The sequence below is a fragment of the Cyanistes caeruleus genome, chromosome 3 (genome assembly GCF_971803275.1).
Source record: "Cyanistes caeruleus chromosome 3, bCyaCae1.hap1.1, whole genome shotgun sequence".
Classification (NCBI taxonomy): Eukaryota; Metazoa; Chordata; class Aves; order Passeriformes; family Paridae; genus Cyanistes; species Cyanistes caeruleus.
In genome coordinates this window covers 70,724,666-70,751,097 of record NC_141703.1, presented here as the reverse complement: position 1 = coordinate 70,751,097, position 26,432 = coordinate 70,724,666, and the positions used below count along the sequence as shown (strand labels likewise).

Genomic DNA, 26,432 nt, shown 5'->3' with positions numbered 1-26,432 from the left:
ACAGTAGCTTTTCCTTGCACTCAAATTAGGCCTAAGGGATTCTGAGTGCAATTATAGTGTTGACTGGATTAGTTCAATTGGTTAAAAATGCAAGGATATTTCATCAGCTATTCCTGAGGCTCGTGGATTATGCCCAAGAAAATGAAGATTTAATTTCATCTAAGCTATTTCCATTATTTCTTAAAAAAAAAAAAAAAAAAAAAGAACAGGAAAAAATCTTCATAGTTACACAAGACAGAAAAGACAGTACTGGCTGAACAAATTATCAGCAGGATTTTTACCATTACCTTCCAAAAAGTCAGGCTTTCAACCTAATCTACATTTCTAATGTAAGAAACACCTGACATTAGCTTTTGGGAGTGTTCGTACCTCACAGATGCTCGACACAGAATTTGGGTATCTTTTTCTCCCATTCCAGTTGCCAGTATTCACCATTGCTTCTGAAACATAGGACTCCCTGTTAAAGCTGGATACCAAACCTACTTGAACTTTTGCCTTTTGGAGAGTTTGCATCTTAAAGGGCCATAATATCGTGGCAGTTTGCCACAGATCACTGCTCCTGTAGTACAGTCAGGTACAGGCAGCTGTGCTTGTCTGGTATTTTAATACCTGACTGCTTCAAGTCAGATGTCATTCCAGAGCTATTACCATTACTCAGAAATAGCTGGAATGATAGCTGTAGGCAGTCTACCATTTTCAGGAGAGATATTGGTTTCTTGGTAGTCCTGAAATGTGCAAAGCCACGCTGTAGTATTTCTTCTAGACATGATTTCAATTAGAGGACCTGGTTATCAGTCCCTATTGGCATTCTTTATAATAATCTGCTCTATGCAAATATGCAATATCATTAAAATGACATTATTATTCATGAATACATTTGGAAAATTTCATTCATCATACATCCCTTAGAAAAACTAAAATAACAAACATAAGCAAGATCATTAATCTTTCTGGGATGTCGCAAATTGGAAGCATCATGACTAACCATGGTACTTTGCTTATAAAAACATTTACTTTCAATCTTATACTTTTGTGGATTTTGAACCTTTTGAATGCAGTGGACAGAATGTTGCCTCAAACTACCAAAATAAATTGTGGATCTTCTCTGCCATTCTCCTGAGGCAACAAACTTCCTATCAATATTGCAGGTGGGGAAGCCATTTTCCCACAGGAAAACAATTCAGGATGTTTCTACCGAGGGATTTCTACTTTATAAACTCTATAACATCTTGGTATCATCCAAAGGTCACTTGAATGGAGCAGAATACATACATTTGTAACAAGTGGGACAGTAATACTAAGAGACATTTCACAGGTATTTAATACAAGGATAATCTTCCCAAACTATGGGAAAACATTCTTGTATATAAAGGAGGGGAAAAAAAATCGTACATTGAGTTTGGTGAGAGCTTAATTAAAAACTATGGGAAATACAGTAAATAGGAATGCCTCCTTTCAGAGAAGTTTGTCTTCTAAGGAAATTTTATTAGAGAAAGTAATCATCAAGTTTAAATCTTCAGTGGCTACCAATCATCACAGCTCCATCTGTTTGAGTGCCATTATCCCAATATACATCAGTTGTGATTCTGACCTTTCAATAGATGGATACCAGCATGATAAAGAAAGATAATGAAGTATTCAATCAGATATGTATTATCTCAAACATAATATACAGTTTCAGATCAAATCATACTATTGATGCCTGGATAAAGGAGGCTCTGCATGAATTCTTATTGCTGGGAAACCAGCAATAAATGTGGCAGCAAGACTAACTTCTAGTCTTTTAAGGATGCCACTGTGTAAAAACCACCTTACAAAAGCCTTTGTATTTTCTAAAATGGTTTAAATTAATTCCCTTATTAACTTATATTATATTCCCTTATATTAACTGTGGAAACCCTCTTTCACAAAAAGTAAAAGTAAGTAGCAGGCATCAGCACACTTAGTTCAGGGGGATTTCAGAGTGCAAATCCCCACCTTAACACCAATTTTTTTATCTAGCTGAGGTAGGCCACTCCTAACAATACCTCATTTTTTGAGCAGTCCAGCTGTATATCTGTACATAGAATTCACAGGCTGGGGCAGTCTCTTTTGGAATAAACTAAGACTCTTACAAACCTGAAATATCAGTTTTAACTTTATCAGTGCTTTTTCCCCTTCCTTCCAAGAGAGGAAATTAACTTTTAGAATCTATAGCAACTCGTGATTGCATACACGTGTCCAAGAGCTATATGGCCACCAAATCTGTTATAATCAAGTTCTAGAGATCACAACCAGTGCAGATTAATTAATTTCTATACCTCTGTATTGAGGTATTAATATGTAACAGTTGTTGCTCTGTTAGTTCTGTGTATTCAATAAAAGAGGTGATGAAAGACATCATGAAATATGCTGGAAAAGTGAAAAAATGAGATGGCAATAGTTATAAAAGGTACACTGTAATATGGTGAATGCAATTAATACTCTTAATGTTATCTATAAAAAAACTCATCCTACTCTCACCAGGGAAGCAGGTTGTGCTGTGTGCTTGATCTATGGAGTCCTTGTGCACTTTAATGTGACCAGACTAAATGATTTCCCCTGCATCTATTTACAATATGCCCAAACAATGTCATTTCTGGGTGGACAGCTTGTATGACAAAGAAATACAGGAGGAATGCTGAAAAATCTTAGGCTCATATATGCACATTCCATAATGTTCACCATGTAAAGCTTTTTCATTTTGCCTTTCATATTCAAAATGACAGGGGAAGACATCCAATCCTAATTTATTCTTCTTCTTAATTATGCTCTACATGGGAAATGTGGATGTCATTGGTTAGTGTCAGTGGTTAGTGGTGAAAAAGTATTTATCTCTAAAAAGCTCCTTTGGAACTGAAACAAATTTCATGGTTAGTGTCTTTATCATCCCCAAAACAAGGAAACTGGGAGGGAGAAGATACAGTGGATATATTACAGTGTTATGCTTTTCTGTCGTTTAAGTATTTTTGATACTTATGTATCAGCTTTCTAAGTTGATGAGCAGGCAAATTCATTTGTCTTCCATGTCTCAAAGGACATAACAGCATGCTGAATCAGCCCATTAAGCCTCAGTGGTGCACATGTTGCCTTTCATCCTTTTCTATCTCTGATGAACCATGTGCCAACGGAAGTCAAAACACGTAAGTGCGTGCAAGAAGAGTGAAAACTTGTTGGATGCTGAAATTACAAAAGAAAAAAACCCTCGGAAAGAAGGACTCAGCAACATGCAGTGGCTGATGTCTCTGTCCAGACCATAGCTGTATGTACACAGCCATGGCCACATCCTGCAGTTCATTGGATCCCAGCCCACATCTGAGGAGAAATCGAAAGATGTAAAAGACCTTTTCCCTTCTCCCAAGCAAATTCAGACTCACCAGACCTGTAATTGGGCCCAGCGTAAGGACTTGTGCTCCTGCCAATCCCATGTTGCCATATGTCCCCCTTTCCGAGCTGTCCCGTGTTGCCATCTGTCCCCACGCCAGCCCGGCCGGTCAGGGCCATCTGTTTCTGCCTGACCCATCCCATGGGGCCAGCTGTCTCGCCCCTTTCCAGCCTGGTTCAGCCACACACCTTGTCTGGAGGTACAAATTCCTACCAGTCATAGATAAATATCTGCTAAAAGGCAAGAAAGCATGAACAGCAGCCTAAAAAAATCAATTTGTGCTGTCTGCATTTCTTACTAAGTGTCTAGTTGAAGTTTCACCATGAAGCCTCTTCTTGCAAGTCCTCAAAAGTTCCAGCACTAACATTTTGTTAAAACTCAGGTGGCAGAATTGGTACTGGGAGATGGTGGGAATAGTATTTGCAACGTACTTGTTACTATGGTGCCACATAGGAGCCCATTTTGGAACACAAGACATTTAAAAATCCCTTCCTGAACCTTCACAAAAGCCTGACATTGAGTCTCCAGAGTTATTTAGCTCATCTGCAATGAAGTACCGTTAAGGCGGTAGCACAGGAGGATATAAACCCATCTACTGACCAGCTTTTTGGAAAGTCTCAGTCTACAAAGCTATAGTTAATGAAATGAGTGGAAAAAATTTGAAACGCTTTTGAATTCCTATCAAATAACCATTTTGCTTGTCATTGTAGGCAATTAATTGTATCTAGATGAGGGATGCAGGGAGAATTTTCCACTTTCCAGTTGCATATTCTCACATCCCTGCTCCCTACTGGGACAAAATGCAGGCATGCACCAGCTGTCCATTCTTCTTCCCTCCTACCTTCCCACAATCTGGTTTTCACAGTTAAGAAAAGTGGAGGTGTTGACTGGACATGAGCCATCATTTTAACTAGCAGGTAGGTCTAGACATAGCTTATAATATCCTTCATACCAGTTCTCGTCCCTCATTTCCAATATGTAGCACGTTTTGACTTACTTACATTGAACTGAGTATTTTTATGTGCTTCAGTTTGATTGATGCCATGGAGAAATCAGTGTCATTATTGCGGCAAAATATTTAGGGAGGGATTGTTTCAACATTCCGACTGTTTACCCAAAAAAATATTTTCCATGAAATAGTGGATGTTAAAGTAGGAGATTTGAAATCCCATATGCATTGACGTAGCTGCTATAGTTTCTGCTGATTTGAGAAGGGCCACAAAGCCACCCTGTGGTGAATGCTCTGCTCAATCTATCTCTTTATATATCTAATCTACTTACATGCTTCTAAAATTATCAACATTATCCTGGTACTAAAGATATGAACAGCAATCTGATACAAGTTGGAATGTTTTATTTCATTGGAAAATAGAGTGTTAATAAATCAAAGACACAAATAAATGCTATTTTCGTGAGGTTCAGGTTAGACATCTTTGGTTTAGCTCACAGCTGTATGCTTACTTTGGGCTCTGCAGCAAAGGTTTTGGGTAGTTGTCAGATATTCTTTTGGCTTAAAAAAGCGCAAAGAATCTTAAAATGATTTCACAACGTGTAATAAGGAATGATGAGTTGCACTGACAAACTGAAATTTGTATTTTAAACATTGGTACCACATGTTGTTAATGTTAAAAAGAAATCTATTCTTTAGCAGAAAATCTGACTACTCTGTCCACCTCAAAGTACTAACTTGCTATCTTTTCAAAAGATTGCTGGTGAATGTTGGAATATGGCTCTGTGTAAAGTTACAGCCATGATAAATGCAAGATTACGCTGAAAGCACAGTCTGAGGCCAGCGTGTCAAAAAGGCTGACAGAAACATGCAGGCACACAGAAAGAAAAAGGAATTACCTGCTCTGCAGGATGATATGTTACTACTTATTTCAGTAGGAGACAGTTACAACTGAGCTACTTCAGGTGAAGGCAGGGAATGGTGAAAGAATAACTCACTAGATCAAATGCTGTTTGTAAGCCTGTGGTTAAAGTCTGAACTCAGCTGAAGTTGGAGCCATTCTGCTTGACTCTGCAGCTCAGATCTGGCATCATTTCCCCCAGCAGTACCAGCTATGACTGCTCATTCCCTGGCACGGCAGCCACACTGAGCATAAAGCATGCATAGAATGTGTGGCAAAGCTGGTGTCCCGGTGATGAGCTTAGTGACACCAACCCGGTGCTTTAGCTGCTTTTGCATCAGAAAACCGAGCCAAAGCCAAAGTCTTTGCTGCATTCAGAATTTCCTCGCTGTGTGCTGGCAGCGCTGCCGTGGGTCAGGATGCAGGCAGTGCCTGCCTGCTGCACTGGCAGCAGATTGCACAGCCATGGTGAGATAGAGTTACCCACCAAAGAGCCTATGGTAGGTTTTGATAACATACGAACAGATGCTATCAAACCTTACCCAATGCTTGTGCAGCTCCAGGGAGGAGTGTGAAAAAGGGAGGAACGGGGGCAAGAAAATCCCAAGATGTAGTAGAGGTGCATTATCGGTCATTCTGCTATGATGAATATGAACAGCAGGTAGTCCATTAAGCCCAGACTTTTCACTGAACAATTGGAGGTCTGATAGCCATTAGAAGCAGGTCATATTTAATAGCAGTTGACTCCCTCAACTCTTTCTCCTACAGTACATTTAAATGATTCTTTGGCAAGTGAATCAGCTTTGTTTCTCCCGCACAGGTTTGGGAGAGAGGATAAGGAAAGGCATTTATTTTTGCAGAACTAGATCTCTTGTCACCCACTCCCCTCTGAATCTCAACTACTATCTGCTAAGCCAAAATGAACTTTAATAAATGAGCTGAACTCATTAGTTATGTGAAGCTCATGCTTACAGTCATAATGATTTTAAAATGTGTGGCTGCATCTTGAAGAAGAACAGAGCTTGACATAATTTCAGTTATCAAATACTGGTAATTGACACAGAGACAGGCTGTGCTTTACACTGGGTTATAATTAATCCACTTCAGTGACCTCAAAGGCTGCACTTCTGAGAAATCTACCACTTACATTTTGATTCTTTGTCAACTACTTCAGCAGACATAAATTACAAATGAGGTACTAATGAAGTATTTCATCACCTGTTTACCTTCAGTGATCAGTTCCCTTACCCTAATTTACAGGAGGCACAATTTTTTTGAAGCTACTGTCAGCTGGAGCTGCCTTTTACTCTGAGCAGTTATAAATTAGCACATAGCTGTGCTTACTCTCACTGGCTCTTTGTTCTTGGTTTTAAAATACTACAGCATAGGAGGAAATTAGTTTATATTTAGAAACAGATGGGTAAGAGAAAAAAATGTAATTATTTTCTCGTCTATTCCTTTATTTAAAAGCTCAGTACATAGAAGGAAATTCCCCACCCATATAAATACATCAAATCCTACTACCATGAGTGTGACTTTGTGTATTTACAGCAGTAGGGAATTTGACTCATTTTGAAATTAAACCCTGCCATATCACTTGGAATGATTTTACATGTGTACATGTCAAAGAATCTCCTTGGCCTGCCAAGGTATTGCCACTGAAAACCTTACACTATGCCTGCAATGCTCGCATAACTGACTAATTTAAAGTGGCAGGACTTGATTCCCACATGCAGGCTGAAAAAACATGGAGTAAGGGATCACTTGAGGGTGAGTAAACAACAATTTGACTTTCAGAGGCTGGAAGGTGAGACACAGCTGTATCATCCTGACCTACTCTTCTGAAGCCTGTGGGCTGCTCCCAATCTACTCCTACTCCCACCAACATCTCCCCTCAGTCCCTGCAATACATTCCCATGGGTTTGGCTCCATCCTCCTCCATGATGAAGGCTGTCTTCTTTCTTAAGCACCAGCGCTTTTACACTCAACTGTTCCTTCCAGCAACCTGATCAGTTTTCTTCCACTTCCTCCTGCTGACACCAGTGATCCTCCTGCTCTGTGTTAGTGTCTCCACCATTCTTTCCCTTTTTGGCACTACCATGAGGCCCACTATATCTTTTAATCCCACAAAAGCCAAATATTCTCTATGTTTTTAAGTGTGAGTGTTCCATATTTTATCAGCTTTCCTTAGTCAGGAAAGAAATTAAGAACTTTTCCTCATATTTTTCCAGAGATCTAAGGAGAGTAAAGAAATTTAATTATTGGGAAAGCTACATGAAATTTGTGAGTTCTGCTTCATTCTAGGCACTTCACATGAAAGACATTAATGGACTCACAGTTGGCTGGAGTTCAGGGCAAACTTACTTTTCAAGTCTGAACCAAACCAGTGAAGGTAGTATGCGACAGATCATCTGGATTTCGTTGCACGTTGAGGTGAAACAGAAGGTTGCCTGACAAATGAGAGTAGAACAAATTTGTTTATTTTTTGACGAGGTCCTTAATTGGCTCCTTTAGGGAGTGAACTGAAGAAAAGAGACAGAGAAACAGGCTCCCATGTTCTGAAGAAGGAGGTAGATGCGAAAGGTGGGGAGAGATGAAGGATCTTGTGCAGGGGCCTGTAATACTGCCAGACATGAGGCTATGAAATGTACTTAAACATACAATTCTGTCTACACTTGAAAATTTCCTATAGTAAATAAAGCCACAAGTTACTGCTTACAGAAAATTGTAATCTTTTTCTCGGTGTACTTCCCTTGAAGGACCAAGCTGCAAACCTACAATACCACAATGCTGGGGCTGGGAAGAGAGTTGCAATGCAAGTACCGAGGAGTTCTTGGGCTCAACACCAGCACAGAGACCTGGGGCTGCCATACCCCAGGGTCTCAGTGTCCCCAGTGGAGAGCAAACAGCCTGTGCCAGGAGGCATCTCAGACAGCCTCTTGACAGAGATGCTGCTAGAGCCTGCAGGGACAAATGAAAGTTCCAGGCACAGTGCCCAGCAGGTGGGGGCTCAAATGCATGTGCTTGGATGGTGCAACTGTACAGACAGTGTACTTCAGAAGTTTCCTCCTAAGCCTGATCATGCATTCAAGTCCAGTTGCCATAGAAAAGCCACATTGTAACTTCCCACTGCACTGGTAACAAGAAATTTTTGAAAAATTTGCTTCTGCGTCAGTTTTGCTCTCTCTTTTGAGGACTGCAGTGAAAAGGGTAGGAAGGTGCTTGAGACAACTGTACCAGAAAGTCATGAGCACTGAACTCTGGTCACCTTTCCCCAGATATCTCCAAGCTGGAAACCTGCTGCTGAGATTCATTGCTCTGCATTGGGCAGGATCTGCTCCACAGTCACTGCTCCATGGAAAGTATGGGAAAATAAAAGGCTGTGTTTGTCTTTTGAATGTGCTTTTTCCTGGACCTCACCACATCTCCTCTATCTCTCTCAGCAGAGCTGATCATCTCTCAGATTGCTCAGGACTGATTGTACCTGGTTCAGCAAAACTGTAGGTCTTGGGGGAAAAAAAGTCTGAAACAAAAAGTGTGAGCAAGACCCCACCCACTAACAATTTCCTTAGGTTTTCATAAATAATTGCTTTCCTATACAAGGGAAAAATAGTTATTACTGTAGCAACCATCACACTATGTAATAGCTTTTTTTAAAACAAGCTGTACTTTTTGCAGGTACAGATACATTGTGGTGACACATCTTTTTCTTTTGCAATAGTTGTAAGCAACATGTAGAGGATCCAATATTTTGCTTTTCAGTGTTGATAGAATGCTGCATTTTGTGATACTCCCTTTTATTAATGAAAATTTTGTTTAGAAAAGAATTCACTGATGGGGGAAAATTTAATAGAAATTAATTTTACAAACTTTCAAAGGTAATGAAAGAGGAAGCTGATAGTGAGGAGTGACCGTCCCTTTTCAGGAGCGAGCAGAGCTACAGGGTAGCTTAATAAACCTGTCCCATGAAGACAGACTGAGTGAGTTTGGGTTGCTCAGCCTGGAGAGGAAAAGGCTCTGGGGAGCAGAAGTTACAGCAACCTGCTACTACCTAAAGGAGGCTAAAAAAGAGATGGAGAGGGACTATAAACAGGGCTTGTAGGAATAGGACAAGGGGGAATAGCTGTAAACTGAGAGAAGGCAGGTCAGGGTTAGATAAAGAGAACAAATTCTTGACGTTGAGACTGGTGACTCACAGGAACAGGTTACCCAGAGAAGCTGTGGATGCCTCGTGCCTGGAAGTGCTCAAGGCCAGGCTGAATGGGGCTTTGAGCAACCTGGTCTAGTGGAAGGTGTCCCTGCCCACAGCAGGTGATTAAAACTAAATGGTCTTTGTGGTCCCTTCCTCCATCCCCCAGCTCATGCCACTGCAAAAGCATCTCCTTTTTTGTGGATGATCCTATGTCAAGGCACCAGCTGAGATGCAGCTGAAGTCCGTCTACAGCTGCCACCTACTTAATTCCTAGCACTGCGCCCTATGGGAAGTCCAGAATGACAGGAAGAAAATTACTGACCACAAAACATTATTTTGGTGCATTTTCATTCCATCCAGTGGACACAGGCTGGAGGCAAACTTGGCCCACCTTGGTGAAGTGTATCTTTCCTTGTGGGCTGTTAGACTGGGCTTTGTGCTTTCTGCTGGCAGATAAGACTAGTGCAGGCATGCAGGTAGAAACATGGGATGGACTTTCTGTTGACAGTGCAGAAGTGAAGCAAAAGCTACACTATCCTTCATATGGAGACAGAGATATGGTGATATCCTTTGATGTTTTGCAGCTTCTGGGTCTACCTTGAAGGAGAGAACTGTAAGGGCTGCAGGGGAAAGAAAGTCAAATTTAGAGAAATAGCTGGGGTCTGGTGTGCTTCCAGGAGCTTGGACAGGATTGAGCAGCACACAGATTTCATATGCAACTGTGGAATCATGGAGCTGTAATTCTGTCTTTTATGGCTTCCTTTGGTAGTGATATGGCATTGTGCATCATTTTACTCTCAATGTAATCCCCAGGACTGACTGAATTTTGAAGACAAACAAAAAATTGTTATTACAGTTTTAGGAGTAGCTTGTGTAGAAGAAATCTAGAAAATAATTTGCAACCACCCCCAAAGCCTGCATGGAAAAGCTCGATGCAACTAAAACAATTTGGGTAAATCCAAATTCATCCTTTCCGTATCCAGCTCAAAACATTTGAAAACACCAAAATTTCCTGTAAAGGCCTGTATACCTTTCTTAGGATTCAAACTCAGCAAAGAGCTTAAGTCCATGCTAGATTATGTGCACATGCTCAAGTTCTCTGCTGAACTGAAACCTGAATTTGTCATCCCTCCCAGCTTTGTGATTGTTACACAATTTCATTGTCAATCTGATTTTTAAAAAAGCCTATGAAAAATGTCAGAAAGCAGAAGACTATGTGTCTATTTATATTTTATTAATTACATGTGCTTAGAAATTTTAATTACATAGTCATCAATTCTCGTTTACATAAAATCCTGGCTAGCTTATTTTTATGAAATCATTTTTACTTTACTCCCAGTATAATTTTTACTTTTCTCCTTTCCTGTTGCTCACAAAACTGGCAAATGTACATTTGTTACAAGTCAAGAATTATCTGAGAGGTAAATTTCATATTAATGGAACTAATGTGCTTTCTTTTAAAACATCTTTGGTTATTTCATTGCTTACCATAATTTAAGACTTGGCTGCATAACGAGTGTTGCACTTTGGCAATTGCTAAAATGGTCTGTGTGTGGTCAAGACAGCTGTGTCTGTTGTTGCTGAACATAATGCTGACTTAAGTAACCAGTATCCGCTTCAAGTAGGATTTCAAACCTTTTTGCTTTCTTTCCTTAATACCAGGTTACACAGACAGAGAAAAGGGGGGCCAGTGCTGACCTGTCTTTCTTGTTGTTCTCGTAGCTGAGCGGCAGCAGATAGAGCAGGAACAGATTGCAATCTCTGCCTTCAAACCTTCAGCGATGAACAGCAGCTGAGCAATTTCAGGATGTTGTGTTTTGGGGTTCATCTCCCCATCTAACAAAATGCTAATCCTCAAATGACTTCAATTTCCACTTCCAAAATGTTCTGAAGAAATCCCATGCTGTCTGGTGCAACGCTTTGGTCTTTGAGCTGCACAGAGGTGGTCTGATCCCTATCTCGCTGGGAATTGGGAAACAATGTCACCCAAGTCAACACAGAAGTAGTATATACAATATCTAAACTTGGCATGAGGGGAAAATTGCCCCGTGATTACACCACTCAAGGAAGTGCTTTTAAAGCTAAGAAGCGAGATGGGGATCAAACAGATATAAAGGGCTCCAGGGCAGCTGTGCCAGCTGAGGAATTCGTGCCTGAACAACAGCGGGCGGAGGCCGCTGCCTTCCCAGCCGGGCTGCGCCTCTGTCCGCGTCCCGCACCGGCTGCCAGCGCACACATCCCAGGGAAAAGCGCTGCCCATCCAGCCAAGCCTGCCTCCGCAGGCCTTGCCCGCTTCGGGGGGCTGATTGGCACCCCGTGCATCCCCAGGGAGAGCCCAGGCCAGAGGCAGCTTTCAGCAGCGAGCCCCCTTTTCCCGGCGTGTCCTCCCCGGCGAGGGGCCGGAGCGGTGCCGGTGCCATCCGTTCTGTAATTTATATGTAAATGAGCTGGAGAATATTCACCAGCGAGCTGCACAAGCATTGCTCCAGTGGATTCCACCATGCACACTCTGCTTTCTGTCAGGAGCACACACAGATGGGGTTTCTGCAGATTAAAGAAACCAAGATGTGATTGCTTTTAAAGAATGTACCTACTGATACAATGCTGAGAGAAAACAGGAAAGCGCTAAGTATTTGAGTCTTAAAATAACACTGCTTTTTCTAGTCATGAAATATTTTGAGCTATACCTCCTATTGCACTTACAAACATTTAGCCATTATTCAGGGAATATGACTGCTGAGATTTATTCCAACACATTCCAGAACACCCTTGTAAGATGCAATTTAACATCAAGTGAACAACATGTCCTACATAAACCCTTTTTTAAAAGCAAATAGGGGGGGAAAAAAAATCAAGTCTTGCTTTAAATTAACCTTTCAAGGTCATGTTGGGATGAAGCCATTTCAATATATATCAAAGGGGTATAGAAATGTGCAGCTTACTGAAACATGTTCTTATAAAGTAAGAGTATGTCCTCATTTTACATGGTTGAATCATATACAATAAACACATTTTCAAAGGTGACCTTGTAGCTACCATCCACATTTCTTAAATAATTGTCTTACAATTGAATCTGTGCAAATGTATGTGTGAAGAGCTTAATTTCTTTTTTTCTCTAAACAAATAATGCAAATAAATCCTTTGTTATAAAAGGCATAAATCAGTTTATTTCTGTTGGTTTCACTGGACCTACCGCAATTTGCTCTAGCTGAAAATCTGGCCCTGATTCTTTAATCCACAGATATACTTTGTCATTGCAGTTTATATAAACATGAGGTCAGCTAGTACTTCCAGACCCAAATGAACTCCTTGATAGTTCAAACTCAAACTTCAGTTTTAAATCTGAATTTTGCTGTCATCATTTATCTTACAACTGACCACAAGCAGACATAGAGCATTGCTGGGTTTTGTGGTATGGTTTTGTCTGGGGATTTTTAAATGTAAGTAAGCACCCTGTTTTTCTCCAGGCACAGAAATTTAAGTGACCCATTAAAAGTTAGCGTAGCTGAGTGTACTTTTCTTAATAAGCTTTGAAAGAGCATTCAGTAACAGCCCAAACAAACCTAGCATCCAACAGATTCCCATTGTTTGAGTCAATCCACATTATAAACTGAGCATAATGTCTTTTTAACAAATAGGACTATTTTCAAGCTGTGGGAATGCAGGAAAGTAAAAGAAATAGGTGGTTTTCTCTTTCATTCCATAATTTAAAATGCACACACGAGGTTGGACAGGATATAAGTCTTCTTTTAATGTGCAAAGACCAGCCCATAAGAAATTTGAAATAAAACAGTTATTCACAAATGTGGTTTCGAACACTGGTATTTTATACACAGTGTCAGTATTATTAATTTTGTCTTGCATTTCCCCAAATAATTCAAACTACTTTGTAGTCAAAACAGTTAGAAACATAAACTTGGTTCATTACTGCACAGCTACATGGGAATGAAATGCAGAGGGTATTTCATGGTGGATAGCCTTGCTGAGCACATTAGAAGAAGAGAGAAATACTTAATCCTCTTAAAACTATGGGGAGAATTTCGGTCAGAAAAATGGTCATACTGGAATTTGACCATATGCTACAAACACCTCTATGAAATGCCCCTAAAATGTGGTTTCTCAGGAATGAAACAGTTGACTACTGTACTGAGAGGTGAGAAGAGTGTAAAATAATAAGTAGTCTAGAAAATAAAATGAGGTGAAGACTGAAAGTAGTAATGATCATACTACCTTATACTTTCAAAGCACTTTTTATCTGGGAATTTCAAATTAATTTTTACATATGTAGTGCTATAAGAGACAAATATTATGCCAGTGTTACAGAGGAGGAAACTGAGGCATAGCAAATTTGCACCACTTGCTTTAGGCAACACAGATGGTTAATACAAAAATGCTGGAAATGAGACATTTTCCTGAGACACAGAACACTGTACTATATTTTGTTTCTGGTATCTGTCTATGTTGTGTGAATTACTCTAGAAGACCACCTTCAGCAGTGGTCTAGAAGTTCCTCTGCTGCCTAGAAGCTGAAAAATGAGATCTACAGATCCCTTCAGAAACACTGCCCTTCATGGAATAATAGATGAGTTGTCATTATGCTTTGGTGTGGAAAGTTGCTGTCAGACTTGGCAGTCCTGACTCCAAAAATCAAGCTTTGAGGTTTTCCTTAATGTTGGAGCTTACGATATAAATACAAAAGTAAGGATTAGGTTTTATAGGTAGTTTACCAGACTAAACATAGTTGTGAAAACTGTTAAAAAAAGAAAGATTCCAAACATAGCAACAACATCTACAGTGAAAAAAATGAAATTTAGGAACTGCTGTCTACCAGCTCCACCACATGGCAAAGGAGTAATTTACAGTTTTCTTTCTAGAAGGAAGATAATTTCAATCTAAAATCTTAGTCTGCCTCAATTTCCTCAACAGACACCTCTTCGGTAGGGGAGACCCAGGCAGCAAAATTGTGCAAAGGCACAAGAGATTTTAAAAGAGTAACTCTTGTCCTGCCAGAGCAGACAGTCGTATTTGAAAAGCTGGAGGGCTGGAAACCACGTTTGCTTGCTTGTGTGTGGGATGGTAAAGATTGATTTCTTCTTGGAGCTTCTTGGAACATATATGGTCAAACCAGAAAATCCCTGGCTCCAGGGCAGACAGACCAGACCGCTGTGAAACTCTGGCAATTAAAAGGTTACCCTGCTGCTACTCCATGAGCCCACCAGTCCTTCAATTTTCCATGTCCTGTTGTACTTTGGAATGAGAAGAAGAACACAAGGCAGTAGACAGACACTCCAGCCATGGCCTCACTTGTGTCACTTTCCCTGGAGATAAACTTCACACCACAGAGGAAACTTGCCTCTGCATTCCAAGGTACACCCAGCCCATATCCATTACCTCCATGACAAGAGGGGTTCTTATTGCAGAAGACAGATTAATCTATCTTGTGAAAAATGTTTAAACCATGAAACCCCTTACTCAGAATACAGTAGTCTTTATTGGACTGAGAAAAATCACCAGACAGAGGAGTGAACTACACTTTTCCTTCTCTTTTCTGTAAAAAAATATGAAAGAAAAAGTGTTTCTACAATGGCACTGCTACAGTACTTGTGTTTGTAAAAGTTAGTCTTAGCTGCTGTGTTCCTTGGTGTCTATATCTAGGGAAAAGTTATATTTGATTCATTTGGAAGCACCACTTTGTGACAAGGAACTAATTAATATGTAAAGCATGTCATGAAGAGGACTCAAAATGGGGAACGTTGTATAATCATCATAAGCAGAAACTGGAGCTGAATCACCATCTTTTGCAAAGTTTTGCTTTTCAAATATGGCAGCAACAGTAGGTATCAGATGATTAGTCAGTACTGCAGACTTCTGACTTGGTAAGTACAGAAGTTTCTGCAGTGTTGCTTCTGATCTGCGTTCACCTGGCACTATCCTAGCTCATGATCCATGGTATTCTTTTTAAAAAGTATTTAAAAACTGAAGCACCAGTTACATGATGATCTTTTTTTGTCTTCTAATGGTTTTTTACAAATATCTCTGCATTTTTAATATAAGCTCAGCAACTGCATTCCAAGAAATTTTTCAAATTTAGAACAAACTTTAATTGTTCATATTGTGACAAAAGATGTTTCTCTAACTATTTCTGGCACTAGAAGATTTATGAGAGCACTCAGACAGTGTACAGAGCTGGTGTTTTAAGTAGCATGGGCTCACCAGAGAAGACAGGGAATTAGGATTCCAAGATCTATCTAATGCAGGGCAGAAAATACTGGAATTCACATCTCAGTGAGAAAAGTCTGTATGCTCATGTGCTTCCATAAAAGCATGGCAGGGTGTCTGAGAGTCAGGATGTGGGGAAAGCTACAGGACTATGCAGAACACTGGGTTTTGATCATTACTCTCTTGTGTGTTAGACTTCCCTGGTCACAGTTTTTCAACTCATTCAGCAGTCATCTGCTTTCTCTAGGCAGAGTGATTTTTCATTGACTAATCATTCACAAGTTACCATGAAATAAGCAGCCTCATAAACTTAACCAATATTTGCTTTAAGTTAGTGCAGGAGAACCTGCCCCACGGGAGATGGAGTAGAAAAGCACACACATAGTAGGTGGGTGTGTTTCCACATCTGGAGATAAGGACACAGTGATAGAAGTGGCCACAAAACACTGACATTTTTAAAACTAATAATCTGAACTTGTCAATTTAAAGTGAAGTGTAAAATTATTCCAGTTCCAGTAATAATTGTCCCTACTGGATCCATATCAAATCCTCAGGTTTATTTTTTTTCCAAAGTGTCTTTTTATTCCAAGTTCTGTGCTTCATTTTGTGTTTTTTGCTTTCAAATCAAATTGCTTCCCTTCAGTAGTTTATTCTGAGCTTCCACATGGGGTTCAGCAGTGCTTTTTATGTCATTTGACATTCTGTCTGCTCACTGCTTTGTAAAATAAAAAAATAATTACTGATTTCACAGTAAATTTGATCTCTCAGTCTTTTTAATGAACAATTTATTTGTGTTGGTCCTGTTTAGTCCTATTCTGGGATGGTATGAAATCACGTGTAATGTGGAGAGTGGTTAAAAAAAAAAAAAAGAAACTTTGTACTTTGGCCTGGCTGTCTAATTTTCAGAGTGCAGTAATCACTATGATGGATGTGGGAAGAGAAATAATGAGCACCTTTACTTTATTTCTTTGCAGTCCATGAGTGAAAACCATGAAGCTTTTCAGTCTAATCATTCTTCACATCCATCCTTGATAAAATTCTCAGCAGTCAGCACAGATTTAAGAAGAAAAAAAGACACTGCCTGTCCTGTTTTTCAACATTTGGAAAGTTTTAAGCAATATTGCAGGTGGGAAGATGGTCACAAATATAATTTATTTGTCATAATTTCTCTCCAGAGTTTAAAATGAAAAATTTAATGCAGGCTCAGACATCAGAAAATATTTTGGAGCCCTTAAAAACTGAAAAAGTGAGACAAAACAGAACATGCAAAATATGCTTTATTTTTGCAGAAAATATTTATGTGAAATCAGGATTTTACTTTTGATTAACTGTTTACAGGTGACTACATCTGCAGTTCTGGAATTCCATGATATGCTGCAATATATTGAAGAGCAAATTCAGAATATTCATAGTCTGAATATTGAGGAAAAATCAGGGAACGGAGACAAAAGCGAAACAGATGGGTCTATGTTTTTGTCACTTAACCTAACTAGTTCTAAGTTGAAGAGATTCATAATTCAGATTATCATCCAGACAAAATTGTGAAATTCTATTTCAAATACAAGCCATTCCTGTAGCTTTTTCAGCGGGTCATTGGGTACTGCTGAACTGCCACAGGGAAAGAGAAAATTGTACTTTTAAGGTCAAACACTACAATGCAAGAGTTCACCTTTCAGGACTTATACATAAACACAAAAATTAAAATGCTACACTCTGAGAGAAGCACCTTATAATAAGCACCCTGAGGTATGCAACGTGCCGACAGACACTTTCCTTCCCTTGAAATGCTTTTAGTCCTTCTCCCTCCAGGATGTGGCAGGCTGACATTTGGAAGGGACCTTTATCACGGGAGCCTGCTGTTACCTCCAAACCTGCAGTTGCTGCTGCTGTGGGTGACAAAGGAGGCTGGATACTCTCACAGCCAATTGCTGCAATCCGTCATGTCTGAGATTTGCAGACTGGGTTTTATTCCAGAGGATTTTGGTGCTCCCCACAAAGTCCAGCTGTGGGGCTGGCAACTGCAGCCATGGCTCTGCTCCAGAGGCCAGGACTACTGGTGGCAGGGTGGGACAGTGAATTGCATGAGTGACAGGGCTGGGCCTTTTCCTGCCTTGGGGAGGCAACTGCCACCAAAATTGTCAGCTCAGCTCTGACCATGACAAAGCCTCTGCTGAAGGTAATGTCAGACAGATGAAGGAGGTGAGGGAAGCATCTGTAGTGGGTCTGAGCAATGGGCACTGTCCCAAGGCAAGAGGCAGGCTGGACTGTCACACACCTCACAGATTTGAGGGCGCCTTACAGAACAGCTACAGCATGGAAGATGAGAAAGGTTTCACAGTGGGTTACACTAGGGAGAACAGAAGTTGTCAACTTCCTTAGTGGCCTCAGGACTGAATGGTTATAGAGAGCTTGACAGGGTGGGCAGTCCATCATAAGCAGGTCTTTCTCCTGCTTTTGGGACTCCCAGCACCACATCCCCAGCTGGCTGAACCAGCTCAGTCCTTCACCCAGCTCTGAAATGGTCACAATAAATGGTCCTGTTGGGTGTGTTTTGTCTTGTCATCATAATTATCTGTAGGTCTAAGGGGATGAAGTTTGTCTTATATGGAGCTAATATCAGGTCAAATATCAGAGCTAACGATTATGTTTCAGCTAATAGAGAGAAATAAACCCTTAATAGACAATTCATCAGACCTATTTTCATGTGTAGAGGAAATTAACAGCATAGCAACAATAGTATTAAGGGCAGGGTAGGGCAGTGTGGGCTGAGCATGGAATGCAGCTATTGGGAAAGACAGCCTGCCAGAGAGAGAGCTCTGTATGACACTTATGTGAATTTCAGCCCCTGAATTTAATGTCAGTGCTTATTTGCTGAGGAAATTTAAGTCCTCACCAGGTGCCAACCTGCCAGCCAGGCGTAATGATACATTATCCCCAGTTTTGGTTCTGCTCCAAACTTGTGGGTTTCTGACGTGCAACATATATTGACACAATAATAATATAACAATATATATTATTATTATTATCAGGAAGCACAACCTCCTGAGCAGCACATGAGTGGCCACACTTCATCAGCATGCCAAGCGTGGTCACAGAGAGCCCTGCAGAAATCTTACTGGATGGGAGGAAATTCAGAACAAATATATCAGTAACTAACAAAACAATAGATGCAAACAGTGGGTATGCTGGACTTTGCAATACCCACAGTCTGCTGAATTCCAAAGTGTTGGTTGAAACAGCAAAATGAGAAAAGAGACAACTTTCAGGTAAATAAGTATGAAAACATTTTGATATCGTATACACAACAAAAAATAATTTCTTTGTACCCAGCTGTGGCTTTAATATAGGCTCAACAGATCACTCTTATCAAGGAAGTGGTGAAAACTGACTGCAGCTACATACTGGCCACATTCTCAAGCAGCATCAATCTCTGTATCTGAACATCTCACATGACTTCAAAGGAAAACATAAGCCCTTCCTCCCTTTGCATCATTTATAGGGATTTGCTTTGGGTTTTATTTTTTCAACTAAAGGCAATTACGTTGGAAGGTCCACATCAAAGAAAATGCCAACCTTAGGCCTTTTTGCACTATCCAGGACAGGGAGTGCAATGGATATTCATCTATTTAGGATATCCCATCACATGCACTGGCCAGAGTATGTTTCACAGTATTAATGGTGATGAGGTTAAAGCCTGTCGTTTCTTAGAAAACCTGGGTATCATCATAACCAGCTGTTCTGATTTGCTGACTGTTTATTAACATCTTTAGTAATTATGCGTGGCAGATTTCATGAGAACACAATCATACAGCTTGTGTAAATTAATGCCCTCAATAAAACTTGCCTAGGCTTATGCACTTAGCTCCTTTGTTCAAGTGTGCTTCTCCCGTTAAAATATTTAGCTATTGCAGGCATCTGCCCCCCTCTCAGGCACAGACTGTGCACATTTTCTTTGCTTGTTCTGCATGAGAAGCTCTCATTGACCCAAATAAGGGCTCAGTGCATGGGCCATATGCTAAGACTATGGAAATTGCTTTGAGAATATGTTGATTTTCCATACCCACATCATAACTGCAGTGTGAGTGTGACTGCTAGATTGTCTTTTGCACCTGGATAAAACTGCACCACTGAAGTCAGTGGAAGTTTTGCCTCTGAGTAAAATGAAATCTTGTCCATTGCCCCTTGGGAAGCTCCAAGCTGCCTCTGATTCCTCTGACCAGAGTGTTGTGCATAGTCCTGTGGACTCTTCTCAAGCCAAATGTCCCCAGGGGAAGATCCTCATTAACTAGCTGGAAGGAACCCAAAATAATGCCAGTTCACTTTGCTTTGAGGAAATTGTCCACAATTTCCTCACATTTCACAGTGAGTACATTAAGATTTAGGGTGAATACCTGGTCAGGTACAGTCCAGGTGACATAATTCATTGCATAACACGATAGGAATTAGTTCACCCTTGCTTTCTCTGTCTGAAGGTTGAACACCTTGCATGCCTCAAGTTGTGTAATCATCTGTATTAAGTGGGGAGATACAATAGGAGATACAATAGGAGAGAAACCATCTCAGGGTTACTCATCCCACCTTTAGTTAAGAATAGCAGAATGTAGCAAAGAAAATTTCATCTGTATGTACAATTATTCAATCCAGAAATTACTTCAGAAACTGCTTTAGAAAAAGCCATAGATTCACGACTAGATCTTATCCCTTCCCACCTGACCCACTCTGCCCAAATTTCAATTTGAATGGGCATGTAAATCCAGCTTTAAAAGACATTGTTCTAGCAAGGAGGGTACTGCCCTAGTATGGAGTGTTGAATAATATCATTGCGTATTCTCAAACGATACCATGTTCTGTCTCAAGGTTGCCTTACACTAAAATAATTCCTTTTTAAAAAGTTTGCTCTAAGCTCAGCAGGACTAAGTTACACATTCAGCAGTGTACTCTGTTAATCCACTGTTGTGACATCTTGTTTCTAGCTCAGTAAGCCTACGCCCATGTGTACACAGACACATGCACACTTAGGCACACACATTTGCAAAACTCAGGATCTCAGTGCCAGAACATCAGCCCCGGAGAGCTGCTTTGTTTTTCCACAGATGCGCTTCAACACATTCACAACAAGTCAGAGCTCCCCACAAGCTGTGTGGCAGCAGACTCGTACCTCTGGCAGAGCACAGCCATGTGAGCCAGGGGGTGAGAGGGGAGCTCCTGCTGACATGAACTCCCAGGGAAGTGAGAGTGGGACTCTGCTCACCAGGAGGTGGGCAAAACCACTCTCCCACATCAGACTTGCTATATTATTTCAGTTCCATGTTTCTACTGGCCATAGATTTTGCTTGTCGTGACGCCTCTGCTCAAAATGAGTGAAGGGTGCACGGAGAATACAGCCGCACACGTGTCTGCACTCCCTTTGCAATGATGCAAATGATGATGCAAAGTGAAAGACAAGGGCAAATTATGTACCTTGGGGCAGGTTGTGAGCATTTACAGGCAACATTGATTAATTACTGACATAAATGGCCTGATTAACTTAGTAAGATTGTAATCAGTTCTCAAGCCTTTTGTTTGCACAACAGTAAATCAAAGGAGAGTGAAAATGCAAAAATTAGATTTGTATGTTTCTGTATGTCTGTATATACATATACAAAGATACATCTTCACAACATAAGTATAATGGAGGAATAAGTATCAGCAAGTAAAGCCTGCTGGTTTTCCTTACATTATCAAATGTGCAGACAAACCTGAGATTTATTTTCCGCATTTTAGATGCAACTACTCAATGTGTGCTGTGCAGCTGTGACATAAAACTTCTTTCAAAGACGGCTAACGCTAAAGAAAGATATGGCAAATATGTGACCTGTGCTCTGGTTTTGTAAAATATTTTTCTAATTTCATCGCTCCAGGATAGAGCTTTATAACTTAAGCCAAAATCGTTGAAAAATGTTGCTGCTTTGCTACTGCAGGCAAAATCTGTACAGAATAGGATTTGTAATATATACAAACTCTCAGACAGTTCCTTTAAACCTACGGAAACTCCTATAATAGAGTTTTACTGAAGTCCAAAATAAGTCCTGGCCGAGGTTTTTGCTGAATATGTTGAATTCTAAAGCAGGCCTGGGTCTCAGCATGATTTTTCTACTGTCTCCTGAACAAAAACCACCTTATATTCCACCCAGGAGCATAACCCATAAAACACGCACAATAAGATGTATAGAAATCCACCTCTCCCAGCCTAATGAATATAATCAAGATCAACAGTTGTGTGAGATCAGTTTTGGCAGAAACTTGTGCAGGTGCAGATTTCTATTGTTGTTCAGTCAAACCATTGAACAGGAGCTCTCTTGTGCTTGAATAACCTCTACCTTTCTTTCCGACGTTTTAATGAGTGAACGGCGTATGTTTTCGGTGGAATATCGTGCATGACACAAAGCACACACCTCATAGGATTCACAGGGTGGGATTTTTGGAAAATTTTTACAAGTCAATTACAGGCACCTGTCCTACCACTGTCTTAGCTGTAGATTCTGAATAAGAAGGATATTACCTGAGTAAAAAGGGTGCGTGGGAAGAAGAAAACACACAGAAAAGGGTGTTTGTCTGACAACATTCTTCCCACAGTGAGGGTGTATCCACGTCATACTGCATCCAGTGTTGCTTGTACCAGCCAAGGAAGACATTTGCAGCCAGGTATCTCCTGCTTTCCTCCTTCTCCTTGCCCTCCAGCACTGTCATTACTTCCTATTGGCAGTTTCCCGCCACAGCTATATAGATACATTGGAGCACATTTTCTGGGTACAACAGCAGAAATCAAAGTTTTGGCAAAAGTGTCCCCTGCTGCATCTTGCTCTTGCTGGGGCATTTATGCACCCAGATGTCCTAAGGAGTTAGGGGAGCTCCTCAAAAGAAAGATTTATGTTTTTTCCGCTTGATGTTGACATCAAAATCACAGCTATTTTATTCATGGGGACTTCCTTTTTGAGTACTGTAGGTCCTTCAACATAACCCCTTAACTGAGAATGCCCTGGCCTAGGGCTGAGCACGGGGCTGGCAGCTGGGACTGATCCAGAGCCCACCAAAGTGAGTGGAAAGATGGTCACTGGCTCAGGTGAGGTCTGGGTTTCTCCCTGTGGAAAAATATTCTTGCTGTGAACTATACACAGGAAAATTCCATTTATAGAGTAGTTAAAAGATATGTTCAAATTGCTTCACTCCTCAGCAAATTGCATTTCTACTTGTAATTAATTTTGCCTTATAGGCCCCAGTCCAGTCAGACACTTAAGCACCTGCATATCTTTTAACTGATGAATAATTCTCTCAGAGACAGTGTTACCAGGCTACTTAATCTGGGCAGAAGTGAAAGTCTCTTCAGTGAAAAATAAGGAGGGTTTATTTATTTTACTCAGAGATGTATGATCTGTACAATCTTGCAGTAGCATGTGATTACAAAAAATTGTGACATTTCCAATCATACTTTTACTGCCTAAAAAGCACTTTTACATGCTTAGGGAATTGGCTACTTAGCTTCTAATATGTAAACGTATCATGTGGTTCTTTTCTAGAAATTACACAATTCAATCTGTTTTTAGCTAATATTCTCCATTTGCTTGTGTGTTGCACAGTTGTGCAAAAAAATGTTGTTTAGTTATGTTACATTTTATAGCAAATTCTTGCTTAATAGGATTACAAGAGAAAGTTACAATGCAATTTTATTTTCAGCTGCTCACAGATGGCATCTTATGTTGCCAAAATCACCTAATGCAGATTTCATCTTCTTGCAAAATCTAGAGTTTATTTCTTGAGTTCTAAACTGCATGTAATGTGCATTTCTGTGCTTATATCAGCTGTATCTGATAGCTGAATTTTCAGATTTAGAGAAGTGTCTGTCCTTTTAGTTTATTTTTGTCCCCCAAATGCAAAAGTATACTTTAAAACCATTGCTTTAGTTAGTCCAAGTATTTGAACTTCCCAGTGGTTGCTGCCATATGAAAACATGGATATATACTTAAACACATGCTGCACTTTCCCTGCCCCAGACAGACATCTGGCCATTTCCCATCTGCTGACTGTGACCTGAAGCATTTTTCTGTCTCTCTCTTATTAGTTTGGGCTTTTGCTGAGGTTCAGTAGCTCACACATGCTGATCCATCAATTGTTTTTATTGGCAAACAGGTCCATCATTAACAATCAGAAACCATAGCATCTGCTAATTTAAGTGGGAGCCACATCCCGTTGTACATTAGGTGTTTAGCAGTGTGGGCATTTATCAAAACAGGGATTAAGCGAAACACACGTGTGCATAATAGTAGAGATATTTCAGGCTATAAATAACACATTTCATTTCTCTTCATCTTTAAACTCACATATGCATTTTACCATAGGGAAAAAATTTGTCTAAATCTTTCTGGGTAGTTTAGCATTGGAAACCTTAGTCAACACAATACTTGTCTGCTAAAATCATTTGCACGCCTTTTTATGCTGGGTGGGCTGCCCATACCAGCAAACATGAAAAACTATGGGGGGGTTTGAAGACTGCAGGACTGGTGTAGCATATCTCAGTGGCATGCAGCCCACATGGGTTTTTGCTTCCAGCAGCTCAGAATTGCAAAGTAATGATTTAATTTCATTCAGAAACATACTTTCAATATTTTAATGGCGCCGCAGCACAAATTGCCCCAAATTTTAACAAGTACTCCTAATAGAAAGGAAACATATTTTTAAACATTAATATTTAGATATTAAAATCTTTTTATTGCCAGATGTGACTTGGCTAGATGTCATGAGCGTTTGCCACTCACAATTTGGTTTATGGCCCAGCACTTAAAAGATAGACCAAAACCATTCAGTTTGAGACTGGTGTTGAAGGTGTTCCAGTCTGATGGTTTACTCACTTTACTTGTTCCTAGGACAACTGGCATTCTAAGAAAACAGCAAGTATCAACAAGATTTGAAAAAATTCTAGATTTGAAATAAAATTTCTCCTGAACTATGAGAGCATGGGAAGCTCCAGGAAGGCAGGGTAGATGCAGAGCCTGCCAGTATCCCACCATTTTACAACACAACCACCTGGGAAAAAACACAGCTGTCCCTGCTCCCAGGAAAGTGTCTCTGGATACCTGCATCCCCTCTAGAAGCTCGTGTCTCAGGTGGTAATGGACATGTAATGCATGCCAGCTTCACCAAAACCTGTCTGCATTATCAGCAAAGAAGGAAAGAATTTTAATCACAAATAACTTAATACCAAGTGGAGGCTGGATGAAAAGCTTATTAAGTCAATGAGAAAGCTCCTGCTGGCTTCTCTGAGGGGTGGATTGGTCCCAGCTTTAGACCTCTGAAATAAGTGCAAAATTTGTTTAGTTTTGTGCTTTTGAACATTGCTGTATTTTCTAAACAGAGGTCACAAACAGTTATGTGTCTGTTTCTGTGATCCTCTACTCTTATGAAGTCATTCCAACTCTTCTATCAGTAAACTTGTTGTAATATATTTCATGCTTAGTCTTCAAAGAAATGTTAACATTCACAGATAAAAGACTCTGTACGCTGTCCATGCCACAACTGTCACCAGAAACCCAGGAACGATGACATGAGCGGATGATAAATATCCTCACACAAAAAAACTATTTTTCACGGGAGCCATAAGCAAACCTTTGTTGCCCTCCCTATCTGTGACCCAAGGGACGTGTCCTCCCGTGGTGATGCCTTTGGGCCGGCTGACGCCAGGCGACGGAGCGAAGCCCCCGCCCAGGGTCTGATCTGCCATGGGGAGTGGGCGAGGCGAGTCAGCAGCGTGCCAGTCATTGACTCCCTGCCGAAAGCACACCGTCTCCCACATCAAAAAGGCACCAGGAGCCTTCACACAGGTCTGCACTCTATAATGGGCAGATTTTCGTCGAGGGTTCAGAAGACAAATGAAGCTTTTATCTGCTTTCCAGCCCTCTGCAATAGGAGTTTATGTTAAAGCCACTTAACTGTCTAGAGTGCGGCCCTGTGGATTACCTGTTTGTGTGAATCGAGTACATTACCTGATCACATGAGCGCCGGGGATAAGTTTTCTATAACTAGCTTTTCTTTGAAGGGATCTTCAGCTACTTCAGGATTCTCACAAAGAAGTGCCCCAAAAGAGTCAGGATTAAGAATAAGCTGTACTTCACTTTGGCTTGTGTTTCTCTGGCCTCATTTATTTAGCTTTGCTTACTTACTTGGTCACTTATTTGTGTGTCATAAAAGCAGGATGAGGAATAAACTTTCCAAAGCATGCAGCTCCTGTAACCTTTACAGCACCATGGGTTAAATATTATATAAAGAAGGGAGTGAGTGTCATAAAAGGAAATAACTCTTTCTGAACTGCAATTCGAAAGACTGTTGTTAATTTTATAAGAGTTCTGAATTTCAATTGCTAGAGTTAAAAATATTATTCTACCACACCTTTTTTTTTTTTTTAAGCCACATTAAGAATAATTAGTTCTGCAGAACATTTTAAAATTAAAATAACGATGAGGGTTGTATAAGTTATTTAAAAACACTTCGGATGATACACCCTTTTTCAGGAAATTGCACATGAAGGAGCAGAATTGGGGAAGTTTGAACACGTGAGTCTGTGTTTAGGGGTTCTGGTGAGCTCTCCCTCCAGGCTTTGAGCTTACCCCACACATGGTGCTCTCTTGACATCCCTTCAAAAACTGCTCTGCCACTCCCCAGTTCTTTACCCCTTTTTTGCTGCTGGAGGACACACCTATGTGTATTGTCACCATTACAAGTGGGGAGAACTCCTGGG

The 26,432-nt window shown here is 40.4% G+C and overlaps 1 long non-coding RNA gene across 1 annotated transcript in view; it reads right to left on the bottom strand.

Annotated features, from left to right (window-relative positions):
• Positions 1–25,793, bottom strand: part of LOC147654229 (uncharacterized) — a 62,303-nt gene extending 36,510 nt beyond the window's left edge. The window contains exons 1-2 of the long non-coding RNA XR_015284737.1: positions 25,681–25,793; positions 7,618–7,703 (exon numbers count right to left, since the gene is read on the bottom strand). This is a non-coding gene — a long non-coding RNA (uncharacterized LOC147654229). The remainder of the gene's footprint in view (positions 1–7,617; positions 7,704–25,680) is intronic.
• Between the last annotated feature and the right edge of the window lie 639 nt (positions 25,794–26,432).